The sequence below is a fragment of the Panthera leo genome, chromosome A1 (assembly GCF_018350215.1).
Source record: "Panthera leo isolate Ple1 chromosome A1, P.leo_Ple1_pat1.1, whole genome shotgun sequence".
Lineage (NCBI taxonomy): Eukaryota > Metazoa > Chordata > Mammalia > Carnivora > Felidae > Panthera > Panthera leo.
The window spans coordinates 18636260-18660479 of NC_056679.1; the positions used below are offsets into that span (position 1 = coordinate 18636260).

General features: G+C 43.2%; 1 protein-coding gene and 1 pseudogene across 1 annotated transcript in view; one reads left to right on the top strand and one right to left on the bottom strand.

The window, feature by feature from the left end:
* Positions 1-24220, bottom strand: part of FOXO1 (forkhead box O1) — a 97793-nt gene that overhangs the window by 17766 nt on the left and 55807 nt on the right. The window lies entirely within an intron of this gene.
* On the top strand, positions 15302-15400 carry LOC122202746 (annotated as a pseudogene).

Consider the following 24220-nt stretch of genomic DNA (forward strand, 5'->3'; position numbering starts at 1 on the left):
TTTCTAAAGCCACAATATATTTCTATTAAACAATTCATGAAGACAGACACCAATATATTGGATAACCATTTTAGTCCTTAAAGTAGCTATAAATTAAGCTAGAGTAGCATACAATTTTAGAACAAAACATTTTCTTTTTTCAGTTTTCTACGCTGGGTTATTTATTGATTTATTTACGCATACATACATACCTACATACATACACACACGTGACTGTTGCAAAAGGACCACAGGGTGAATGGGGGCTGGAATAGAAGGTGCTGAGTCACCTTTTAGTCACCGAGGAGCCTGCATTGCACCCTACATGCAACATACAGGAGAGCAAAGAAGATCAGAAAAAAGGACGATGTGGAACCTGGAGGAAAGTGCCAACCCATCTTCCCACAAGATGGTGGAAGAGAAGGAGAGTCTGTGTCCTGCTTGAAAAGCAGAGATTTTTTCACCTACCCAAAAATTTAAGTGGGTGTGGGTGTATTTTACCGTGCACATAAATTTTTGTTGATGAACAAAAGCATCTCCAGGAGGTGCTGTTTGGCACGGTTCTTCCCCACCCTGAGAGGTGCCTGCGGTTCTGCCCTCTAACAGGGCTCTGCTGCCTGGTGTGCGGGAACAGCCTCACAAGTGTCATCTTCAGGACCGGATTGATGTCTCTGAACATGATCACCGAAGCAGCTGTTTAGCTTCTGTCTCATGACTTGAATGCTACTTGGTTGTTTTGGAACTCATGGCATAATCTCAGATTTTCTCATAGTCACAGGAGGGCAGGATCCTGGGGCAGGGACCATTTGTTTTGAAAACGAATTTTTAAATTCTCCCTTCGTGAAGCCTGGTGTGTTTTCATACTTTTATCCCTCGTTCACGACATTCAGCATACAAATTCAGTTCTCGCTTTTTGAAAGGTTTATTTTTGTTTCTTAGGTCATTGTCTGGGCTTGACCATAACATCTTTCAGGTTGTTTTGAACAGCTAAAGGGAAATTAAAGGAAATAATGCCCTACAATGTAACCATAGACCGTTTGACATAAGCATGAATACAGCTACAACACATTATTCACTAGTTAAGTCAGTGCCCTGGTGGGGGCACATGGAATCCAGGGCCAAGAATGGCCCACCACAGCTGGACTGCAGTGATGTGAGGGTGGCCTGAGATGGCATCTGGCTCAGGGCTTATCACACACACAACACTCCCACCCCACCACACCTCCCCCATTCTCGTGAAAGGCACCCCCCCGCCCCGACACACACACAGAAGTCTAAACCTTGGGAACTTAATTTTTAATGGTTGATTATCCCATCAGAATTTGACTGTAAAAGCACACAACTGTGGGCATAAACCCCACCACCTACGGCCAATCCCACTGCCGTTCTTCTGTGGCATAGATACCCTGGCCTCCATCTGCATCCCGTCTCCTTTCCTTTCTTGCCCAAAATAAGTTAGTGCCGTGCAACTTACAGCCAAGTTTAAAACTCACAAAGTCACTAGCAAACAAAGAAACAATAGCAGGTAGTTCAAACATTTTGTAAAGCTTAAGTCACACAGTCTCATGCTTTCTCTGATCACTTTCTGGAGGACAGCTGAGAAACCCTTGCTGCGAGGATTAGGTTCTCTTTAGGTTGTTGGCTTCCCCATCCATTTCACAGCACTTTCTCCCAGCCATTCCTCCTACTGAGGTCATTCTCCCCACCACAACAATATCAAACCAAACACTTCCCAGTAATTCAGAGTTTCTACCTTCATTGTTAAAAATACTGTATTGTAAACTTTTGATCTATACTCAATTCCTGGAACAGCTTAGGATGAAAGCAGATAGATCCTCTGTTCTTAGGAAGGAGGGAAGGAGGGAAGGAGGGAAGGAGGGGAGGGGAGGGGAGGGGAGGGGAGGGGAGGGGAGGGGAGGGAAAAAAAGAAGAAAAGAAAAAAAAAGAAAAGAAAAGAAAAGGAAAGGAAAAGGAAAGGAAAGGAAAGGAAAGGAAAAGGAAAGGGAAAGGGAAAGGGAAAAGGAAAAGGAAAGGGAAAGGGAAAAGGAAAAGGAAAAGGAAAGAAAAGAGAAAAAAGAAAAGAAAAGAAAAGAGAAAAGAAAAGAAAAGAAAAGAAAAGAAAAGAAAAGAAAAGAAAAGAAAAGAAAAGAAAAGACATCAAGTGTGATGTCCAAGATCAGTTCTAAGAAGCTAGACTTGTTTCCTTGGTTTGAGACTTCAGTGGAAAATAACCCATCATTTCTGCCTGAACAATTTACTTCAAAATACAAGAGTTTTGTCAAGTTCTGCCTCTGCTAAAAGGAAGGAGGAGAGCTCAGTAATGAGATGGATGCAGAATCTGCCATTTGCACCTTTATCGTCATGCCCCCCCCCCTCCATCATTAGCCAATCTAGTAAGAGTAACGAGTGCAAAGTTGAATATTAAATATTAAAGAAATGCTGGGGGTAGGCATGTTGAGGCAGATGGCTTCACACAGGAAGTGTGCCTTGTCAAACGTGTGCCAAGATGCAGCAGCATGCTGTTCTGGGTCCAAATTTCTTCGGTCTATCTTTGCCAAAAACAGTGCAGCTGTCATTCAGGTTACAGTTACGGATCTTTACCTGACAACGCTGACAACTGGTCCTAGAATGCTAGTCCTGCTGCTGAAGAACTGTCCTGTGCTCTGGTTTAAGCCCTACTCCATAAAGCTCCTACTGAACTGACAATGACATGATGACAAGGATTCCCCATGGCCAGCCTCCCACTCCACCCACAGGGTAGTCTTTATTCCCAAAGCATTACCCCCAACCATGCCCATGTAACAGCATCCCCTGGACTTTCCCTCCAGGTCCCCAAAGATTAGATTTCCCTCCAACCACTGAGGTCTCCTGGAACACCTCCAAAGTAAATCCTATGTGCATGTTCATACACAAAAAACAAAAAATACTCTCCATTAGACTTTTTTGTTTTGTAGGTGTGATCACATGTACCCCTCTACACACACACACACACACACACACACACACACAATTTCCCTGATACTTCTTGACAGACTCTGCTGTGAAGCCAAATTTCAGTGGCACACACTTTGGAAAATGCTGCCCTAATGGCAAGATGGTGGTCAAGTGGAAGACCTAAGTCTGGCTCTGTCTTTGTACATGTAACTTTGGACAAACTTAATGTCCTGTGTATCTTAGCTTTCTTGTCTACAAAGTGGAAAAAATAATGCCTGTCCTACCTGCCTCCCAGGGTAGTAGTAATGGAGACAACTGCTTCAAAAAGCATTAAAAAAGTTCTACGCATTTGTGAGGTTTTAGGATTGTGCCCCAGGTAGAAGGGGCAGAGCTGCCCGAGCTCCCAACCAAACAACCACCTGTCCCAGTTACCTTGGAAAGCCCAGGTGCTCTGGGAAACATACTTCTTACCCTTTGAAGAACAAAGGAGACACAGAATGTCCAACCAGGCCAAATCACTCTGTAGGAAGGAGGTCTGGCATAGGCCCCTCCCCCAAACATGACAGAGTAACAGTCAACAAAATGCACAAGGCAGAGCTGGCTACCTCTGGGGAGAAGAACGGACCCACCCTTAATTTCATCTCCAAATCCCTCCCACCTTCCTAAGTGTTTTGTGAAAAGGAAGAGGCACATAAGGTACAGGAAGTAGAAGAGAAGGGGAAGAGGAAACAGGAGGAGTGTAGTAGGCTGATTGGCTTAGAAGACAAGTGAAATAGAAAAATAACAAAGACTCCTGAGACTTCTCCTGGGTCAAGCTTTGACTGTGACACCATTCCTCATACTGTGAGAACTGTGATGTGAGCAGAGGGTCAGTTTCTAGGGTCATGAAAACAGTACCCACACGCAGTCTCTCCCCGTTAGCATAATCAGTAGCAGAACTGGTGTAGGACCAGCCTGGGCAAAAATAGCGACTAGGATTGGAAAGTCTACATACAACATTTGACAATGAATGTCAATTATGACATCTCTGCAACCTCTAGAGCACACTTTTTTTTGGGTGGGGGGGGGGTTTGTAGCTAATATAAATGGTGCTCTTTATTACCAGTGACATGAGATCTATATGGTCAGTTATTTCTTTTACAGACATGTTAATGAATATGATGATGCTCTCTCTGGATGGTGACGATAATGAGGATTTTTACTTTCTAGTTTACCTTTGCATGTTGTCTTTTTTGCTGTTGTTTTTAAAAGAAAGAGCATGTAAAAAAAAAAAAAAAGAGCACATATAGTATAGCTTTTATTATCTGAATAAAGCTACTTCCTTTGGTGGGGGCAGAGGACAAACAAAAAACCCATGCCTGTTCTTTCAGGCTTTCATTCTAAAAACAAAAACAAAGTAAAACTGATTTCCTATCAAGTGCCAGGACCTGTATCATGTGATACATACACATACACACATAAATATTTACATAATCAAAGAAGATGAAGTTCATAAACCATATCCTAAGATTTTTGATTTTCCAGGAAACAATAGCTCTTTCCTAAAGCAGAAGTGGAAAAAAAAACAATAGTATTACACAAAACTAGTAGGGTACAGTGGTTGAGGAACAGGGGCTTGTTACCAGACAAACCTGGATCTTAACCCACTCCTGAGATTTAGCAAAAGTGTGACCTTGGCTGAGTCACTTAACCTCGCCAAGCTTCAACTGCCGCATCTGCAAAGTGGGAATGATAGCCACTACACCAGGTTTTTATGAGGATTAAAATGAGATAACCATGCAAAGCACTTACAAAATGTCAAGCAAATGTCTAGCCTCTGACTACAGGCAAGGCTAACCTCATCTGACCTCATGTCACCTCCCTGCACAAATTCAGAAAGAACCCAGTGCTGATTTGTTCTTCAGGCAAAACACATCCAGGGCACTTGGTCTCAATGTTTATCCAACCTTTATTAGCAGTAGCAACAGAAGATGCTGTCATTTCAAGGTGAAAGTCATCCAGGGCACAATCAAGCAAAGTAAGGTCAGCCAGAAGCTCAAAGACACTTGGGTCCAAGACAGTCTCCACTGCACCTCTTAGCGCTTCCGTTAGATAGACATGGGCCTTCCTGGCTTATAGCCTGGGCACCAACATTTTTAAATCCATCAGGAGAAGGTTTGGGGAGAAATACGAAACGCAACATTAAATCAAACACTAGGGCACTTTCCTGGAGGATACCGGAGAGGATTCAGGCTTTCCCAAGGTAGAATAGGTGTCCAGAGTGGATGGAGCACCACTGAAAACTGTGGCCGGGTTTTGTGGTCCTTGACAAACTCTGAAGAGGTACCGCTTGCAGGCAAAAAGGTGAACAAAAATAGAGTGCAACAACAGCCTTCCCACTTGTTGCTGTAACACATTCCTTCACTTTAGAAAGATACTCATGAAAACTTGCAGAGGGCTGCCCTCAAACAACAGTACAAATTGCATTTAAATCGGGAAGCCAGCTGCTCCTTGATCAGTCATCCTTTTACCAACAACAGAACTTTAATTAGCCCCCATCTGCTTCCTGTTTTAGGCCACAAATCTTAACTTTCACCTGTTTGGACCAAACTGCAATAACTATACACCCACAGTAAATAAAAACAATTAACTTTTCACACAACATGCAATTCATTCTCACTGAGCTGATACTGAGCTATTCAAAATAGTGCGTAATTCAAATCAACTATTTTCCCACAAATAACAATGTTCTATACTAAAAATTCAACAGAAATTCTCTCCCACCCACATCATCTTGAATTTTTTCCATTAAGAAGGTTTTCAAGCTGTCTGGCTTCAATTTCCTGATTTTACTGTTAAGTATGCGGTCATGTCGGGTCATGTAACAACAATGGATAAATCTCACAAAAACATAATGCTAACTTAAAAAAAAATCAATTTGCAGAACGATACCTATGACATTCTGCAACGTTAACTGACAACACTGATTATATTTAAGGTTGGCGGGTTCCTACAGAGGTTTAATGGACCCACGTATATCAGCCCAGCCAGGAGGCAGACTTCTTGAAGAAACCGTCCAACACAAGAAGGCTTAGAGCAAGATAAGTGACATCTGTGAAAACCTGGCGGTGTCATGTGGATGCTATGTTAGCCTCCATGCTTTCCTAGATGTTTAAAATATTTGAGAAGTTGTAAGAGAAAGACAAATGGAGGATGGCCAGTAGCCAGCAGGCGAAGAAGGAGAGTCGGGCCCTGTACTCCTCTGGCCCCACCACACAGGCACACGCCCATCTGATTTGCTGGGGCTTGAAAAGGCTCCCCAGATGATTCTCATGCCACCCCCAAATTCATCCCTTGAGAAAGGCTGAATAACAATCCACTCTCAAGGGCAGGGACCCTGCTCACTCATCTCGAAACTGCCCACACTCACCTACTGGTCAATACCTGATTTGTAAACATTATTTGATCAAATCAATAGATAAGCAGAAGAGGATTCTTTGTTCTGCTGTGATCTAGCCCAATAACCAAGCACATCAAGTCAATTTTCCTTTCCTGAAGGCATCTGAACAGATGAGTGGCTATCACTCCAAACTGATGATCAGACTCTTCCAGAAAGCTTGCTGAAAACAGAAACACTAATAAAGCCCTTAGCTCGGAGGCTGGGATTCAAGTATGAATGGAGTGGGGCCAGGGATCTGTATTAAAACACTCACGATATTGAGGGTCACCAGGTTTGGGAACAATCGAACTAGCTTGATGACTGACATTCCTTTCAATTTTGATATTCTAAGAAAATAACCTACTGTGTCATTTCACAGAGATTCTGATTCAACAGGAAAAGGATGAAATCCCAGAATATTCTTAACAAGTATCTCACATGATAGGCAAGATTGAGAAATGCTTTGTTAATGGTACTTTGGGTCATTAACACCAAATAATAGAAGGCTATTTATTATTAGTATGATGTTATTTAACACATGATTAAGAAAGCATGTTTAAAAATATAATTATACGGCTATGGATAAAAGCCAGTTCATTCTGAGATCAATATTTAAATCATCATTGTTTTTCAGAAAGAAAAACAGAAGCATCGTTGGTGAATGAGGACGTGTCAACTTCACCTTTCACCTTCCTGGAATTTTCCTCCCCCGCTTTCCCCTTTAATATTTCCCTTGGACATACACACAGCCAACTTCACAATGGACTCTTTACAAGATCATTGCTCCAGATACCAATAGGCCAGTCAGGGTTTCAGCGGGAGAAACACTACTGTAGACTGATCACCTCTGCTTCAACAGCTCCTGCTATGCAGAGAAAGGGTAATGATTTCTTATCAAACACTGACAGCACCTAAAATTCCTTTACACTGATGACCACACATCCGATTCCGGGGTGAAGGTGGACTGCACATTTGCTCTAAGGAAATGAACAGGGGAATGTATTTTCATGGGATCCAAGATTCTGCAGACAGTTGAGCACAGGTCAGGTGAACCCGAAGTTAATGCAGAGAAACAGGAGTGTGAAACCCCACCCAGCAAAGTGGATCCAACTAGCCACCAGTTTTTCAAGGGTTGAAGGTAAAATCTAAATGACAAGGATGTCCAGGTAAGTCCAAAACTATCCTGGCTAGTTTGTCACGCCACAGCTCAAATCGCATCAGACGCCTTCTGGGAGCGTTTCATTTAGTACATGATCTTAACTAGTTCCATGTCTGAGACCAATTCAAAGAGGCACGACTTTCTTAATTCAGCCCAAATCCTTCAGTGTGCATCCACGTGAATTGTGAACCCCCTCCCTCCCCCTTGCTTCATGCTTGTGGGCCGGTCTTCCAAATGGATGCATTCACTTCTTCTCCCCTAACGCCACTGCCGCTGCCATGACATGAAGGCCTTAAAAGAATAAATGTGGGAAAGCCCTCAAGCTAAAAACTCTGGAGCATAATCCATAAAGTAGTGACATCAATTTGCAGCACTGAGGCCAGCATCTTCAAATATTAATAAAATAGAACAAATCTCACGCAAAAGGGCAAGGACAGTACTACCTTGTAAAACTCTGGCATGTGTGTGCACAGGTACACCGAGTCATACTGTAAAATGGATTTCTTACTGTTGCTCAGACTGGGGAAAAAATGTGGAGAAAGCCACAGTAACAGAAAAAAATGTACTACTTCCTAGAGGACACGCTTTCCCGCTCTAGGAAAGGCTTGCTGACAAAGCCCAATCAAATGGTAGTACAGCTACCCCGGGGTTTCTGGAAATGTCCCATAACCTTCAGGGAGCTCCCACTCTGCACATGCAACAGAGGGGCCGCCTTCTCAGTGGCCCACTTGGCAGAAGTGATTCTTACAGCCTGGAACAAGGAAGGATGTACAAAGGGCTGCACAGTAACATGTTGGAGAATTTTTAACCAAGCAACTTCTGAGCACAACTTACCTTATCAACAGAATGAACATGACATGTTAAACCTTCACAGTCTGATTTTAAAGTACAATTCTTTAAGCCTTCCATCTATCCTTCCATCTTTCCTTTGGGTGGGTGCAGCTCAAGGAAACCATGGCACAGACAAGTGAGAAAAAAATGAAATTTGGATTATGTTTACAGCCAAGGAAAGGAGGAAAGGAGACGCGTTGAACAATCCTCTACTGGAAACATTGCTAAAGTGTTTTTAAACTGAAGATTATACCACCACTTAAGATATTTTTTCTCTACTATTTTGCCCAGCATATTACAAAACTGCATCTAGGACTGAAATAGCAGATTGCCTCAAGAGCAAATGACAATATTTGTACCAGAAATGTTGGCAACCAGTGGCGCAGATGGGTTTCTGCACAGCAATCTTCAAACTGGGGCTCCAAGAATAACTCCACCTACTGCACCAATGCTAAACTGCTGAATCCAAAGTCAGAAGGGCTCATTATTCCATATTTTCCCACCACCTCCTTCCCAAAGGCACGTGTACCTGCCTGACCTCCTCTGCCTGGGAAAAGGCTCAAAACAAAGAAGAAAATGAGCAGACCAGCGGGAGAAGTTCCTCAGGCATCAACAGTGCTGGATGGTCAATGATCCGCAGAGGCAGGACCCAAAAATGATGGCAAAATCCAGATAAGCCAGTTATTTACATGAATAGTTTTAATCTTCCCCTTCAAATACAAAGAATAAAAATAAAGATTTATCCAAGTTCCATCTTCTTTCCATGGTTGGGTACTTTGGTCAAACAAAAAGTCATTTTTGTTCAAAGAAACACTCAAAAATGGAGGGAGGAACTGGTACCAACCATAATAATTACTAGGGATGTTCCCGAAGGCTGTCAGTCGACACCTACAGCACAGCTCACTAAACGACAATTCGAATCTCCTTCAAGTGCTTGAAGAAAATAGCCACCTTCAAACAAAGGAGTTGGCACTTCCATAGTCTGCTCTTACTGACTGCCAACTGAGATGTGCTGTTCTTACCCTGTTCCTTTGCAATTTCTACCAAATGGTCTAGAAAGGCAAATTAAACAGAAGCCTTCACTTAAGGAGGCATTAATTATGAAACTCATCCAATTTAAAGCGTTGTCTTAGGCATACATCCCTACCTTTGAAAATGGCTAGGGGTTTGGTAAAAATGGAAATGAGTCTCTCTGCCTCTGTGCAGACCATGGGGTCTTCCACACAAAAGAGAACGAATGCACAAACTTTTTCAGGATAGAACGGTGCTTCCCGGGGGGTGCCTGGGTGGCTTAGTCGGTTAAATGTCTGACTCTTGACCTCAGCTCGGGTCATGAGTTCAGGCCCCATGCAAATAAATAAATAATAAATAAATAAACAAACAAGCAATCTCAACAACAGTGCTTTCCAAATTACCTTCAAATTACATAATGCGGAGTACAGAATACTGTGTTTATTATGCTCCATAGCCTCACATCTCCTATGGTATACAGAAAGCCTAAAATTTCACAGAGTAAATTCAACTAACAGAAGGTTAGGGGTTCAGGCAAACCCAATCCCACATTTAAATAAATGTTAATTTAGGAGCACCTGGGTGGTTCGGTCAGTTACGTGTCCACCTCTTGGTTTGGTCTCAGGTCATGATCTCCCAATCATGAGATGGAGTGTGGAACCTGCTTAGGATTCTCTCTCTTCCTCTCTCTCTCTGCCCCTCCCCTACTCATTCTCTCTCTCTCTTAAAAAAAAAAAAAAAAAAAAGAATGAATGAATGAATGAATGAATGAATGTTAATTTAACCCTAAAGAAACTAAGAAAGGAGGATTAAGGTAGGCGAACCTCGCACCTTTCCTCTCCAATGGTTTACTGTGTTCCTAAGACAGGCCCTGGCTAGAATTCCCTTAAGTATACTTCTCAGCAAGGTCAGGTATGCTGGAGAACAGAGCTCCACTTTCATTACAACACCCTGATTCACCAGAATCTGAATAAGCCAAGTGATGTCACAAGTGAAACTGAATTCTCTGCCAACCTTTTCATCTTCCACTGAGTTAGCTGGTGAAAATAAGGGTATTAAACCCTCCACAATTTGCCAAACAAATGCTCACAGAATCCCAAAGTCCAGACCAAAAAAAATTATAATAATAAGCTTTGAAATACATCTTCCTCCTTCTGTTTGAAGGAGTGGGGAACAGATTTGCTCCAAGCCAAAAAGTCACTCTAAGAAGACCCCCACTGAAAAAGGACTGGGGAATAGTATGATTATTTCCCCTTTGTCCATCTAATCTCCTCAGCCCACACTGGTAGAAGGTAACAGCCTGATCAGAGCAGTCGGACGTCTTTAGAAAATTCAGAGTAAGCAGCTATGTATGGAGGTTTCCTTGGTAAAATAAAGGGCAGGCCCCTCACCGTCAAATAGATGACGGTGACTCAGAAGTCCACTGATGCACACTGCCCAGAGGACAGTCAAGGAAGATCAACAAGCAATGACAGCAAGAGTGTTCAACACTAAAAGAAATCTCATCTATTCCCATCTACTCTCATAAACAGTTCGATCCGATTCTCATCAATTCTAAACAAAAAGAGACTGGCATGAAATTCACATGTTCTCCCCAATCAAGGCCCTCCCCACAAATGACAGAATTTAAAACCAAAACAAAGACAACAGAAAAACTCACATAAACACAGTTAGCATTATTTTTAGAAACAACTTTCATTTCCATTTCAATTTACTTAAAATTCAAAACTTGCTAATAATAGAAACAGCATTTAATTGTCACTAAAACCGGAAGTTGCTGCAAAATAAAATATACTATTTCAGAGTCAAACTCAAGGATCTGTGTGTTGTAAAATATTTGGTCTTTGTTACTCTCTCAGCATTCAATTTGTAAAAAGGAAACATGTTCTAGTTTGGTTAATTAACCACTAACATAAGTCAAATAATGAGCGCGGCCGCCTCCTAAGTAAATCAGAATAGATTAACGGAATCCTTTGAGTGTATTCGTCTCAGAGCAAATTTCAAAGCCACCACGGTAACTCTGTCTGGAAGTTCAGAAAGAGGAAATGTGCTTCTGTGTGTCAACAGTAGGCGAGTCTTCAAGGAGCCCCATTGTTCCTGTGTGCTGGGAGCTCGGCTGGTCGGAACTGGCAGGAGTCGAGACAGGAAGAGCTGTCAGGCTTCTGGGGCTGGTCACCAGAGCACGACTGGACCAGGCCCGAAGCAGCAGATGGTTGAGGGGTGCTTGGAAACAACAATGTGAAGACGGAGATACAAGGAATCTAAAGAGCCGCAAGTCCTACTCCTTTGCCACAATCTGCAGTCAAGAAGCTTTAGCAGAAGCCTGCGATTCGGTCCTATGGCAGCCTCTCTCCGCTCTCTCCCCGATTCGGTCCTATGGCAGCCTCTCTCCGCTCTCTCCCCAGTGTTCATGGCCCTTACCCAACTCCTCCTGGTAACGACAGTATTATCTTACAACCCCTACGGCATGCCTGAAAACATAGCAGAGAGATTCAAAAGCCATCGTTTCGGTCCAAGAACGACTATTCCGGCACACTGACGAAGAGAAGCCCACTTAGATCAACAAAAAACCTATTTTCACAAAACAAGGAATTGGATGAAGCTAGTAACATCTAACAACATCTAAGCCAAATGATGCAAACAAAACACCATGAGAGAAATTTATACCATGACTTAAATGGCACCAACAGGGAAATCCTCTCCTTGCTGAGACTCTTGGGTCCTTTCTTACATAATGACTCCTGGCAGCTATCGTCCCTAAAATAGCTTTCTTTCCAAAATGACCATTATCCAAAGGCCCACTCCTTCCAGAGCTAAACTGACTCAAGTTTTAGAGAAGCGTTCATCTGTCAAGGGTGTAGAACGGAGACAGGAGACTGCCTTCAGCTTGCCTGCAAGGTGACGCAGCTGGGAAGAAGCACCGTGTGTGGGAGAGGATACTGAGCTGGGAGCCAAGAAACCCTGCTCTGTCTGGTGTCACTAACCAGCCAGGTGACCTCAGGCACAGCCTTAACCTGCTACTCACCCAAGAGTTCCCCTGGAGTAAACGGCTGGCCTCCAAAGACCCTTCGAATCCTGTAAGGGTCTGTGAGCCCCAAATAACAGGACCCCACGTTAGTAATCCCACCCAGTCTGAGGGAATACCGTTAGGGACCTGACCACGCTCTGCAGGACAGATACCAACTAACAGCGGCAGCCCAGCAAGAACTGAACTGTGTCAACTCAAACGCAGAATGAGCGAAAGCTAAAGATGAACCAGACACAGCACAAACCCAGAAAATGCAACAGATAAAGCTTACCTTCCGATCTCCGCAGCACAGGTTACCCGGCAGTCTGAAAGTCTAGAACTTGCTGCGAGGGCTCAGACTAGCTGGGAAGCATGATGAGGAAGTGGTGATAGGCTGAAATTCCGTTCCAGTTTAAATAACATACCAAGAACTGTACTAAATACCTCCTGTGCAGCTTTTTGCAAGAAAATCAAATTGTTTGGGGAAGGAGGTGGGCTTAATTTAACTAAACATTTCACCCGACACACGATAATTTTCACTTAACATTCTGCTTCATGTACTGGCCAGCAAAATCCTCTTCTACCTAATGTCCACGGTCTTCTTCCTTTTATTCCTTTCTGGTTTCTAAGGTGGTAGGTATTACAAAAACTACAACGCAAAGGCTCAGCAAGACCTCTGGAGGTATGGAGCGTGACTGATGAAGACACAGGATGAGTCAGGCCACGAAGACTAGCAGTCCCAGCAGAAAGGGAGGACCACTCAAGAAGTTTACCGAAGTCTATTACTTCTGCTCTGCAAATCAAGTGAGAAACAAAGAGGCCCTGGCCCTTCTGCCAACCAGTTAAGGGGGAAGGGGGAGCCCTGAGAAACCCGAGACGGAACACTCGCTTCGGAAGAGGGCAAGCCGGCAGCTTGCTGCTGAAGGATGGCAGTGTTGTAGGAGAGTTTCCTCACGGCCCCCACCTTCCAGACACGCAGCGCTGCAACTGGGTCCAGGCACGGTCCAGACAGGCAGCGGCTCATGGAGAAAGCAAGCCTCACAAAAGGAAGAAACCATTACTGGCAATCACCCTCAGCCAAACTGAGCAACAGTGAGGAACCGAAGCCGCAGAGACCGCCAGGGGTGGAGGCGGTGACCAGCAGGGTAGCGTGCTGGGCAGCCCGAGGTGGACCGGCCCCGAACAGGAATCCTAGTGCTGTCCTGACCCAGCAGGCCAACCAGGTTCTGGGAAGGGCAGAGAGCAGAGTGGAGGCTGACACAAGAAACAAACAGCCGATGGGGCCTATGATCACAGAAAACGTAAAACCATAAAAGGCCATTCACTCTGTAATTTCACTACTGTTTTGTTATTTTTGCCAACTGTCACTTCCCTGTGATGTGTGCTATATTTGATTGAAAAACGGGATGAAAAAGTCCGGGAAATAGTTTCTTTTTCCTCCTTAAAGGGCAGGATGAAATGCAGCTACTGAGAGACACCACACAGCGGCCCGCCTCTAAGAAGCCCCAAGGATCTCCTCCTGATACTCGGGCCCTGTGACGTCTCCTCCCCTGCAGGCACCCAGGTAAGCTGGGCCCCAGATTCCTGACCCACAGAAACTGTGAGATAATGACTGTGTGTTATTTTACATGCTAAGCTTCAGGGGCACCTGGGTGGCTCAGTGAGTTGAGTGTCCAACTCTTGGTTTAGGCTCAGGTCAGGAGCCCGTCTGTGATTCTCTCTCCCTCTCTCTACCGTTCCCCCACTCCTGCTCTCTCTCGTGCTCACTCACTCTCTCAAAATAAATAAGTAAACATTAAAAATAAAAAAATAAACTGCTAAGTTTCAGAATACATTATCCAGCAATTGATAGCAAAATATTCCATTTCATTAAAGCCTTCAATATAAAAATTTAAGCAATTTATGTATAAAACTATCCAACTCAGTAGCAGCTACTTTTCTTATCTTTGGGATCAAAGACTTCATTAGGGCCCAGTATCCTAACAGAAGGACATAACGTGGTCAAGAGTTGATACTGTATATTCTTTCTTAATATTTATTTGTGATGAGGAACTGTATGTACGTGGTGCAAAATTCAAAAGATCCAAAAGAAGACCTCATATTAGGTGTCTGCATAAATGTACCCCAATAAGGCCACCCTCAAATCCAGGGTCCCCCCACTTTCCTTGCTTAACTTTTTCCAAAGCACTTTTTATCCTTCTCTCCTACTGGGACTGTAAACTCTACATGGGTATGAATTCTGTGAGTGTTGTTTACTGCGTGAGTGTTGTTTACTGCTGGGCCTCTAGCCCCTGGGACTATGCCAGGCATGGACTTGATATTTAGTATACAGTGACTCAATGAGTAAGAAGGAGATATGGTAAGAAAAGTCTTTGCATATTCCTGAGATGGCCACTGTTGTGGGAATTCATATAGGATACTAGAATTAAAGTAACTTTTCATCCTGGATTTGTTACTATTTATCTCTTTGAGAGTTCCAAAAGAAACAGGACTTTTCTACACAAACACTGAATCTTGCCCTGGAACATCTCAGTGTGAAATCATCTAATGGGGACACCTGGGTGGCTCAGTCAGCTAAGCATCCAACTCCTGATTTCAGCTCAGGTAGTGATCTCACAGGTTCATGGGATCGAACCCTGCGTCAGGCTCTGTGCTGACAGTGTGGAGCCTGCTTGGGATTCTCATTCTCTCTCTCTCTCGAAGGGAGGGAGGGAGGGAGGGAGGAAGGAAGGAAGGAAGGAAGGAAGGAAGGAAGGAAGCCTCTAATAATGAAGGCTTTTTTGTTCAGTGACTTTTATGAAATACTACGTGCTAAGAGGTTCCAATGCATGTTTTACCTGAAGTCAAAACATTAGATATTTCAAAGTGTGACCACATCATCTTTCCAATCACTGTATTGTTTAACCAAGTCTTATAAGTCTTCTATGGGGAAAAAAGAACTTTAAAATTGTAACTAACAAGAGAAGCTGTAATGTGCTTCATATACTAATATTGGACTGATACAGAGATTAACATGATCCCTGTGCAAAGATGACAAATTTATGAAGCATTTCACGTTTTGGAGGGGGGGTACAATTTATAGTAAATTAAATGCACAGATCTTAAGAGACAGTTGAGTCTGGCTGTTGCATACACTCATGGAACCACCAGTCCGATCCAGAAGAGGACATTTCCATCACCCCTGAAATTTCCCTGTGTTCTTTTCCGATTGATCTAGCATTCTGCCAACCCCTCCTTCCCCCAACAATGGCAGCCTCTACTATGATTTTTATTCGCCATAACTTATTTCCACTATTCTGGAACTGCACATAAATGGTCATACAGTTATGAACAAAAAACAGGCTGCACATAAATGGTCATATAGTTAAAAAAAAAAAAACAGGGCTAACACACACACGCACATGTGCACACACATAGCCATGAGGCTGTGCATATGAGGGTGAAATGGAGTTAATCAATCTCTCTCTTATTTCTCATACCGTCCCCACTAGCTGCTGGCTATGTATTATTTCCCAGGGAAAACATGTAACTCTATAGCGAAGACGATTCCAAATTGTTGGTGGCTACAGGTCAACAAAGAAGTTAAAGCTTTCCAAGTATATTAAATGAAATAAATCATTAGGCTTGCTGAATGTTCACAAATGGACATCTTCATCCAACAACACTATATATGTCTTACTCTTCGAAGCTGGAGGCACCATAATGTGCAATGCCTGTCTCATTTAAACCTCATGCTATTCTCACCTCCTCCTCCAACAGCTCTCAGAGGACTCAACTCCAGACAAATTAATTTGAGAACCTGTGTACCTGGTCCTCCATTTAAAAAAAAAAAACAACTTATCAAAACTCAGGATACAGCGAACGTTCCTTCCTGCCTGCAATCTGCTTTGTGAATCAGGCCTACAGTACCTTGGAGGCAGTTACCTTAAATTCTGAAAAGCAACAGATCAATCCACATTTCAAAGATCCAGAACAAAGAACGCTCTCTTTTTGAATGGCACTGAAAGCAAGGCAGAAGAAAGGCTGACAGAAGGATGCCCTGATTTCTACATGCCTCAGGAACATTTTCTGAAGAGCTCCAATTCAGCGACTAGAACTCTAACATCAGGTGAGCCCTGCCTTGGATGTGAGCTACTGAAGGACTGACACTCTCACCCTGGTTCATCTTTCTGCAGTACTTAGCACAGCCAGGAAACCAAACTTTTAATCACCAGAAAGAATCTACAAGCTATTCTCTCTTGTTTTACACTTTCAATAACCCCAATCCCCGTTTTCCAGTCCCTTTTATTACCTACTGCTTAACAATGATGGTGCATCCCTACTGTCCTGCCACGAAATATTAAAGGAGAACAGAGGGAGCATTTCTGGGTCTCACATTATTAAACACAATTAAAAGGTACATAGCTTGTGATATTACTAATTTAATAAGTAATAATTTCACAGCCTATACAACAATTATGTATACAAAACTGAATGCTGCTAAAGTATCAACTATGCCTCAAGAACAGAAGGCAGCATTTTGAATAGTACTATTTAAAATCTAAGATTCCAAGGAGGAGGAGTATAGAACCTTAAGTGACACATGTAATACAGTAATTAGAAAACAGTTCACTTCCAGGGTCATAGGCACCAGTTTACAATCATTCCACGATGTTTCTGTTTTCTCCTTACGTAGGGCTTAAAAAAGCTTAGCAAGATAATTATACATGTAGTGGAGAAAAGCTTTTACCATTGTATAGTTTGCTTAAAAATATTTCAAGTTCAAATTTGAACCCTGGTAATACGTAATACAATCTACCGGACATTCCAACCTATGAGCTGGTTCTATTTATTCCACAGGTAAAGAAAAGGGGAAAACCAAGTTTTTTTTATTGTTTATAAAGAATCCTCCAGTAAAATCCACCGCAATATAACAAAAATTCAGGACTTTGGATCCTTCTGACATCCTCCTTTGCTCCTTAATTAGATGTTTCATTGGCTTTCAAGTGAAACTCAACTACTGGCTCTGAGATCGTTTACATTTAGTTAGACATTTTAAGCTGCTCTGTCATCATTATAGAGCGCTGCCTAATGAGGTCCCCTTAGACAGGGCTGGCCTGACAAAAACCCACAGTTAATACTAAAATGATCCAAGATACCCTACTTTCTCTGAATTTGAAAAGGACTTAGTGGGCCCGCCTCCCTAAAAACAGGAGAGCCCTCCTCCCTAAAACAAAACAAAACAAAACAAAACAAAATTCATGAAGGGCTACTTCTGCTTGAAGCACTCCCAAGAGAACTGTGTAATCAAGCGGAGATACTATAAATTCACATAAATTCCCAAGTTCAACTCTGAGTCCTTGAACATGGAATCTCCCTCCTTGACAGTGCACAAAAACCACACACTGATCACTTCTATGCTCTATGCTATTCTGGAGTTTAAGGAGGTGAGTGAGGGCAGGAGGAGCCCAGGGGAAGGCCAGGGCAGCAAGGGTGGAGAAGGAAGAAAAGGGTAGAAAGGAGAGGTGTCAGAAACACGGGCAGAAATGACCACGGGTCATAAAGAGCTGAGCTGGCTGCAGAGGGTAAAAATGGGTTGGTGAGTTTCTCCAGACTGTACGAATCCAACACCTTCATTTTGGGGTGAAGAAAACGGAGGCCGTGATAACAAAGCCAGTAAGTGACAAGAATCAGGCCCCGGTTGCCTGCTGAGAGGGCAGGAGGCATAGACAATAACCGAAGAGGTAGAGCACCTCTGTACACGTGCTCACATAGCAACTTTTTGCATGCCTCACCCTCCCCTCTAAGAAAGAGCACAAGCTGGAGGAAGAAGTAGTTGTGCAACTGGAGGAAGATACGTGGATAATACAACTGCTTAATGGGCTTCTATCTTCAATGGGACCTACAGGAGATCGTCATGTTTGTAATCTGGTTGAGATTTCTACACTCAAAAGGCCAAGATTAACTCCTCTCCCCAAATAAAGGAACATCATACTAGCTTTGCATCACAAATGGTATACATAGTACAGAGAAAAATTGAGACAGATGAAGAGGTTTAATAAGTAAGTCAGACTTGGCTACAAATGGCAAAATGCCCCTTGATGCTAAACAGCTAAACCTGAGACAGCTGTTCTTTAGGGCCCAGGTCTAAAATAGATTTGATCCCTGAAATGGACTTTGTAGAGAAGAAAGAAGCCTAATCATTAACTTGGAGGGGGTCGAGTACCATAAATACTTGATACTTGAACGCGCACAGGAATCACCTGGCATCTTGTCCAAATGCAGGTTCTGAATCAGTATACCTGGCATCAAGACTGAGATTCTGACAGGCTCCCTGGTGAGGCTGATGCCTTCAGCCCAATCCATGGACCATACTTTAAGGAGCAAGGCCATAAAAAACATGAGGTATGAAAGTCACATTTCAAGGTATGTTTATTTCACAACTTGGTCTGCTAGCCACACAACAGTGACACGTTGAGTCTTTTTCCTTCTGGTGATTGACAGACTCCATGAAATGTCTACATAGTTTGGAGGTGGGCGGGGGAGGGAGTTTAAGTCCAATTAAGTATAAAAGCATTGTGATTATTTAACACAACATAATTTGCTCTGGGCTCAGGGGGGAATAACACCGTCTGTGTGTTTTGTCCTGCAACAAAGGGACAGTAAAGTTGATAGTTATGGAACCTGATTTAAGTCCTCTCGAGTGGCCAAATGGACCAAGTGTTCATTTGCATGAAAGCTCATCTTTCCTTACATGGAAAGGAAATTAACCCCCATTTGCTCTCAAATGGTCACTATACTGTTTTCCAGGAGTCCTGAGGCTTTTGTTCTGACACCTCACCAGAAAGCCCAGGCCAAGACAAGGAGCAGGGTTGCTCTAATCCAGGTATGCCATTAGTGGTAATTTCTTTCCATAGTCTGGTGAGCCTCAGTGAAAATGTAAGCCTTTGGAAGACTATCTTAAAGTCTTTGTGGGCTATTCCCCATATGAGGAATAAAATTTTACATTTATTTCTTTTCAAGAGACACAGAGAGACAGAGCGTGAGCAGGGCAGGGGCAGAGAGAGAGGGAGACACAGAATCAGAAGCAGGCTCCAGGCTCAAAGCTGTCAGCACAAAGCCCGACGTGGGGCTCGAACCCGCGAACCATGAGATCATGACCTGAGCCGAAGTCAGATGCTCAACCAACTGAGCCACCCAGGCGCCCTGAGGAAAAAAATTTTAAAAACTAGCCTTATGAAGCAATGTGGCCTTCTTTGGAGATCTCGACTCAAATCTCTGCCAGTTACTCGTTATACAACCTTGGGCAAATTACTTAAGCTTTCTGTTTCCTCCGCCATAAAATGAGGACAATAGTTACCCAAGGTTCCAGTAAGGTCACGTACTTTGAGCGTGGAGCAGCTCAGTGGCTGGCCCAGTGAGATTCAAGGGTAGGGTTATCACTGTTACCATCAGGACCACCTTCTCCAACTGACCCAACCAATCCCAGTTTGCCCTGTACTAAATACACACATCACTGGGTAGGCTCTGTTCTCAGCCAGCTTACATTCCAAGCCAGCAACACATAGAAGTCACACCCACTTTTTAAACATTGCTGATAATTCTTGATTTCTTTGTAATCATCTAAGCATTATGGTATTCAGGAAAGAAAGTCTACAAGACGCACAACCATTCTTTTCACTGTCCCCAGTGCCATCGCACCATCAATCCTTCCCTGTCTTTCTGGTCACCCTCATTCTGTTAAAAAAAAAAAAAAAAATAGCACAGCATCCCAAAGCACTCCATATCTCCCCCAGTACAGTGTAAGCAGGAACGGACTGCCCTTTTTCTGCTTAGTCCTGAACACATGGGGAGGACCATTTACTCAAAGCAAAACCCTGGAGGACCATTATTTTACAAATAAGTATGTGATTAATACTTTTGAGTCCATAGTCTTTCCATATATATTATCTCAATCAATCCAACAATAACTGTGTTTAGTATTTAGGACCACTATTCTTATTATCAATACAGATAAAGTCTCAGAGTTTGAGAGAAAAGACATGTTCCTGGCCACCCAACCTTTCTGTATGTTCTCTGATTTTCGAAGGCAGAGATCTCCCCAATAAGAAGGTGATAGGGAGGTGAAGGTTATTTTTGTTATTGGAACCATCTACATAATTCAATTACACACAATTCTGACAGAGACCACTGGAGCCCATTCTTACCAGTGTGAGCTGCGCCCCTCTAAGATATCAGGGTCTGTAAACCACAGCCCACAGTCTGAAGGCCCTCAATCATAGCTTAAACAAGATCTCCTGTGTCTGAATGGCAACACTGAGTCAAGGTTGAAGCCGAACCGCTGCATTCTCCCCTTGGTAAACGGTCCTGCCCTATTAAGAACCTTCCCTTGAGCTTGCATCGGTCCCCTTGCCAATTCAGGGCTGAAAAGAAACAGCCGGCCTTGGAGTACTCCCATGCATCCTGAGGGTCACAGAGGACCCCGTTCACGAATGTAAAAGCTCCTCTCTCTTCCTCTCCTCCCTCCCTGCCCCCATACACCCTTCTGGGGCTGAAACGGCCTTTTCAACAGAATTAGAGATGTGCTACAAAATCTTCATTAAGTGATTCAATAATGTGTATATCTGGTACTTACTCTGGTCCCAAACAGAAAGGAATGTGCCCAGAAGCCAGCAGGCAGAGCCACATTCTTCCTGTCACCCTGTGACAGCAGGCAGGCTAGTGGCGGGCTGGCGGGCACTGCTCTGGGGACAAGTCCCCAGACAGCACTGCTTTCCCAACATCAAAGGGCTGGATCTCCTCTTCAATTTGTAACTTGGATTTTCCTCAGTTTCAAATCATAGCCTGACAGATGCTAAAGTCTGACAGAGTATAAAATCATCCTCTGCCGAGTCAAGAATATGACAAGCAAGAGGGAACAACGGAATAAAAGAGGTCCCAGTTCAGAGAAGGGGAATGGAAATCTACCCACAGCAAGCGGGAGAACATGAAGCAGTGAAATTGGCTCTTCACATGGCATTCGGCACAGCGGTGGTTATTCTGTCAAGTATTGTTCACGGAACATGGTGACAAATGGGGAAGGGCTGTGCCTGGCCAGTGGTATTTAGTTTAGTTTTTCTGTTTTCTTTATTTTTTAGGAGGGGCAGTCACAAATGATTCCAAGTTATTTTTAAATTTCTTTCCCTAAAAATTCTGATTGGATTCATGACCATTTCAACTGATACAATGTTATTTTCAAGAGGGAACAAAAACAAATTAATGAAATCAACCAGTCTGGCCCACTAACGTGGGGAGAAAAAAAATCACGTAATACTAAAACTTTAAAAGAAGACTTAGTACTTTCTTGAATGAGTTCTTTCAGTTATATTCACACAAACATGGCTCACAGGGTCACTATCCACCCAAATTGGTGGGGTGGTTTTTATAAGCTAAGTTATTCTTGCTTTGCCCTTTGTAATGTCACTAATTCTGGGCTACTCAAAGCGTGTCAGGGACCAGCAGCAGCACCTGAGAGCTGGTTACAAATGCAGGGACCTCAGGCTTCCCCCCCAGACCTAATGAGTCAGAACCCACATTTGTACAGAGGTGATTCATGCACACATTAAAGTTTGCTAACCACCATCTTGCAAAACATTTATTATTTAAAAATCATTTAAGCCCATTTTAACAGCCCTGCCAAGAAAGTCTTCCCCAGAACAGGCCAGCCTTCCCCTAAGTCCCATTTATGGATGCTTCCCTGGTAACCAGGGGAATAACTCCAAACTTAAGCTTGTGTAAAATACTTTTAAAATAAACTCAAAATCCTTCTTTTGATGTATGCAACATTTTGGGTGAGGGGAAACATTAAAACTATTACAAGCGTTCCACAAAACACCACACCTGCCACTATTACTACTGATGATCAAAAATGTACACTAAACAAAAATAGAAACAGGTATCCACATTAAACCAACAATATCAACCGAGCAATAAATGTGGCAGTAAAGATTCATGTGAAGAATGTAATACAAAAAATGGTCTTCAAGGTCAAATTATTTGCAAAATTAGTCTTGTTGAGGAATATCTGCTACACAATTCAGGAGAAAAAGAACTCTGTCCTACTGCGGCATGGGGATTTTTCCCCACACAGCAGTCTCTATGCGCAGCATTTTAAACTCATTATCGAATTTAAACCTATCACAGCCTTAGACGGCGCACACTGTTTTAGTCTATGTTTTACTGATGCTTGATTTACATAGAGCCAAGCGCTGGAATCTGCGGTGTACAGCTCTATGAATTTTTACATTTGTGTATCCCCATGCCACAACCACCCAAATCATTTCCAGCACCCTAGTAGTGGGTGGCCCTCTCACGCCCCACCTAGTCGGCCGCCCCTTCCCCACAGGTAAGCACTATTATGACTTCTAGCTCATACACTACTTTTGCTTGTTTACTGGAACTCATACAAAGGGAATTGTGCAGAACGTACCTTTTCGGGCCTGGCTTCTTCCACTGAATAGTCCCAGAAGGATCAGCGTGCACAGAGAAAAAGGCATGCCCTGCTGGGTGTGGAGAACAGTAAAACAACTCCAGGGGGGAGGAGAGTATCTTACAGCACGGAAGGCGCGCTGGTACAGGAGTCCGCAGGAAAGGAAGCTAGAAAGATGGGCTTTTCAGATGGTGAATGGCCTGGAATGCCAGTACAGACCGTCTGAAGGTGTTTGAGATAAATGCTCTAATTCGAGTAACATGTCAAGGGATCTGACATAGTAGCCTGTCCAGAGCAGAGTGAGGAAGAAGGACACTGGACGCAGCAAGCCCAGTGTAGAGGCCCAGAGATGAGACAGTAGGCACCACAGGGGAGAGAGGTGAGACCCCAAGGGAGTTTCATCCAGATGCTCCACCAAGGAGGCTGGAGTTGATGGGAGGAGTTTCCATGGCTCCAAAATCAGACTCTTGAAAGAGTGGCAGAAAGTGCTATTCAAAACATAATGAAGCAGTGGGGGGAGCTGGTTTTAGGGAGGAAGATGAGTTGGTCTGGTCACCAGCTGGTTGCAAATTAGACTAAAAGTTGGGGAGAAAGATGTGGAGAGGTAGATACAGGAGATTATGGGAGGTGAAGAACAAGACAGCAAGAACCAAGTGGTCTCCAGAAACCACGTGTTGTCAAGGCACCGGGCTAAATCCGGTGAGAAGAGAGACCATCACAAAACAGCCTGAGGTACAGGAGTAAATGAACCCTGGGGAACACTCACTCAGAATAAGAAAAAGGAGTCTTGCAAAAAAAAGGGCCAGGGATAGGACAGGAGTGGGATAAAAACCGAAAAATGGGAGCATAAATTTAGCAACAATTCCTGCAATCAGCATTCGATTTAAGGACACTTTTTCTCCAGTACAACCACTAGAAATGCTGACACAGGTTCTCCAAGAAAACACAAGGTACTTCAGAAGCTTCATTAACTCTTTCTAGCATCTTCAAGGTATTACTTTGCAAATTACTGTCTGGGTATGCTAAACTTAGTAAATTATTGTTTGGGTAGACTAAATACCAACCTAGTATTCAGAAAGAGTTAATGGAGCTGCCGAACTGTCTCATTTACTCCTGAGGTACTTTTCTTATTCAAGACTCTAACTCAATTTGCATATCACCAATGATGATTAAAAGGCAATCCAAGAAACCGGGCATTCAAATTTCTGTCCAAATCACATCTAACAGATCCAATACTTAATTTAGACTTCCTAATCATCACAGATTATAGATGATTAGCAACCAATCAACAGTGGTCCTGCCTAAAGAAATCCACTACAAATAAAAGCTGAAAAGAGAGAAAATCCTAGATCAATGCCTGCACAGGAACGAGGTCTGAAAACATGAGCCCGAGCCACGTCCAGTCTGTGCCTAAAATTATCCCACAGGCACAGA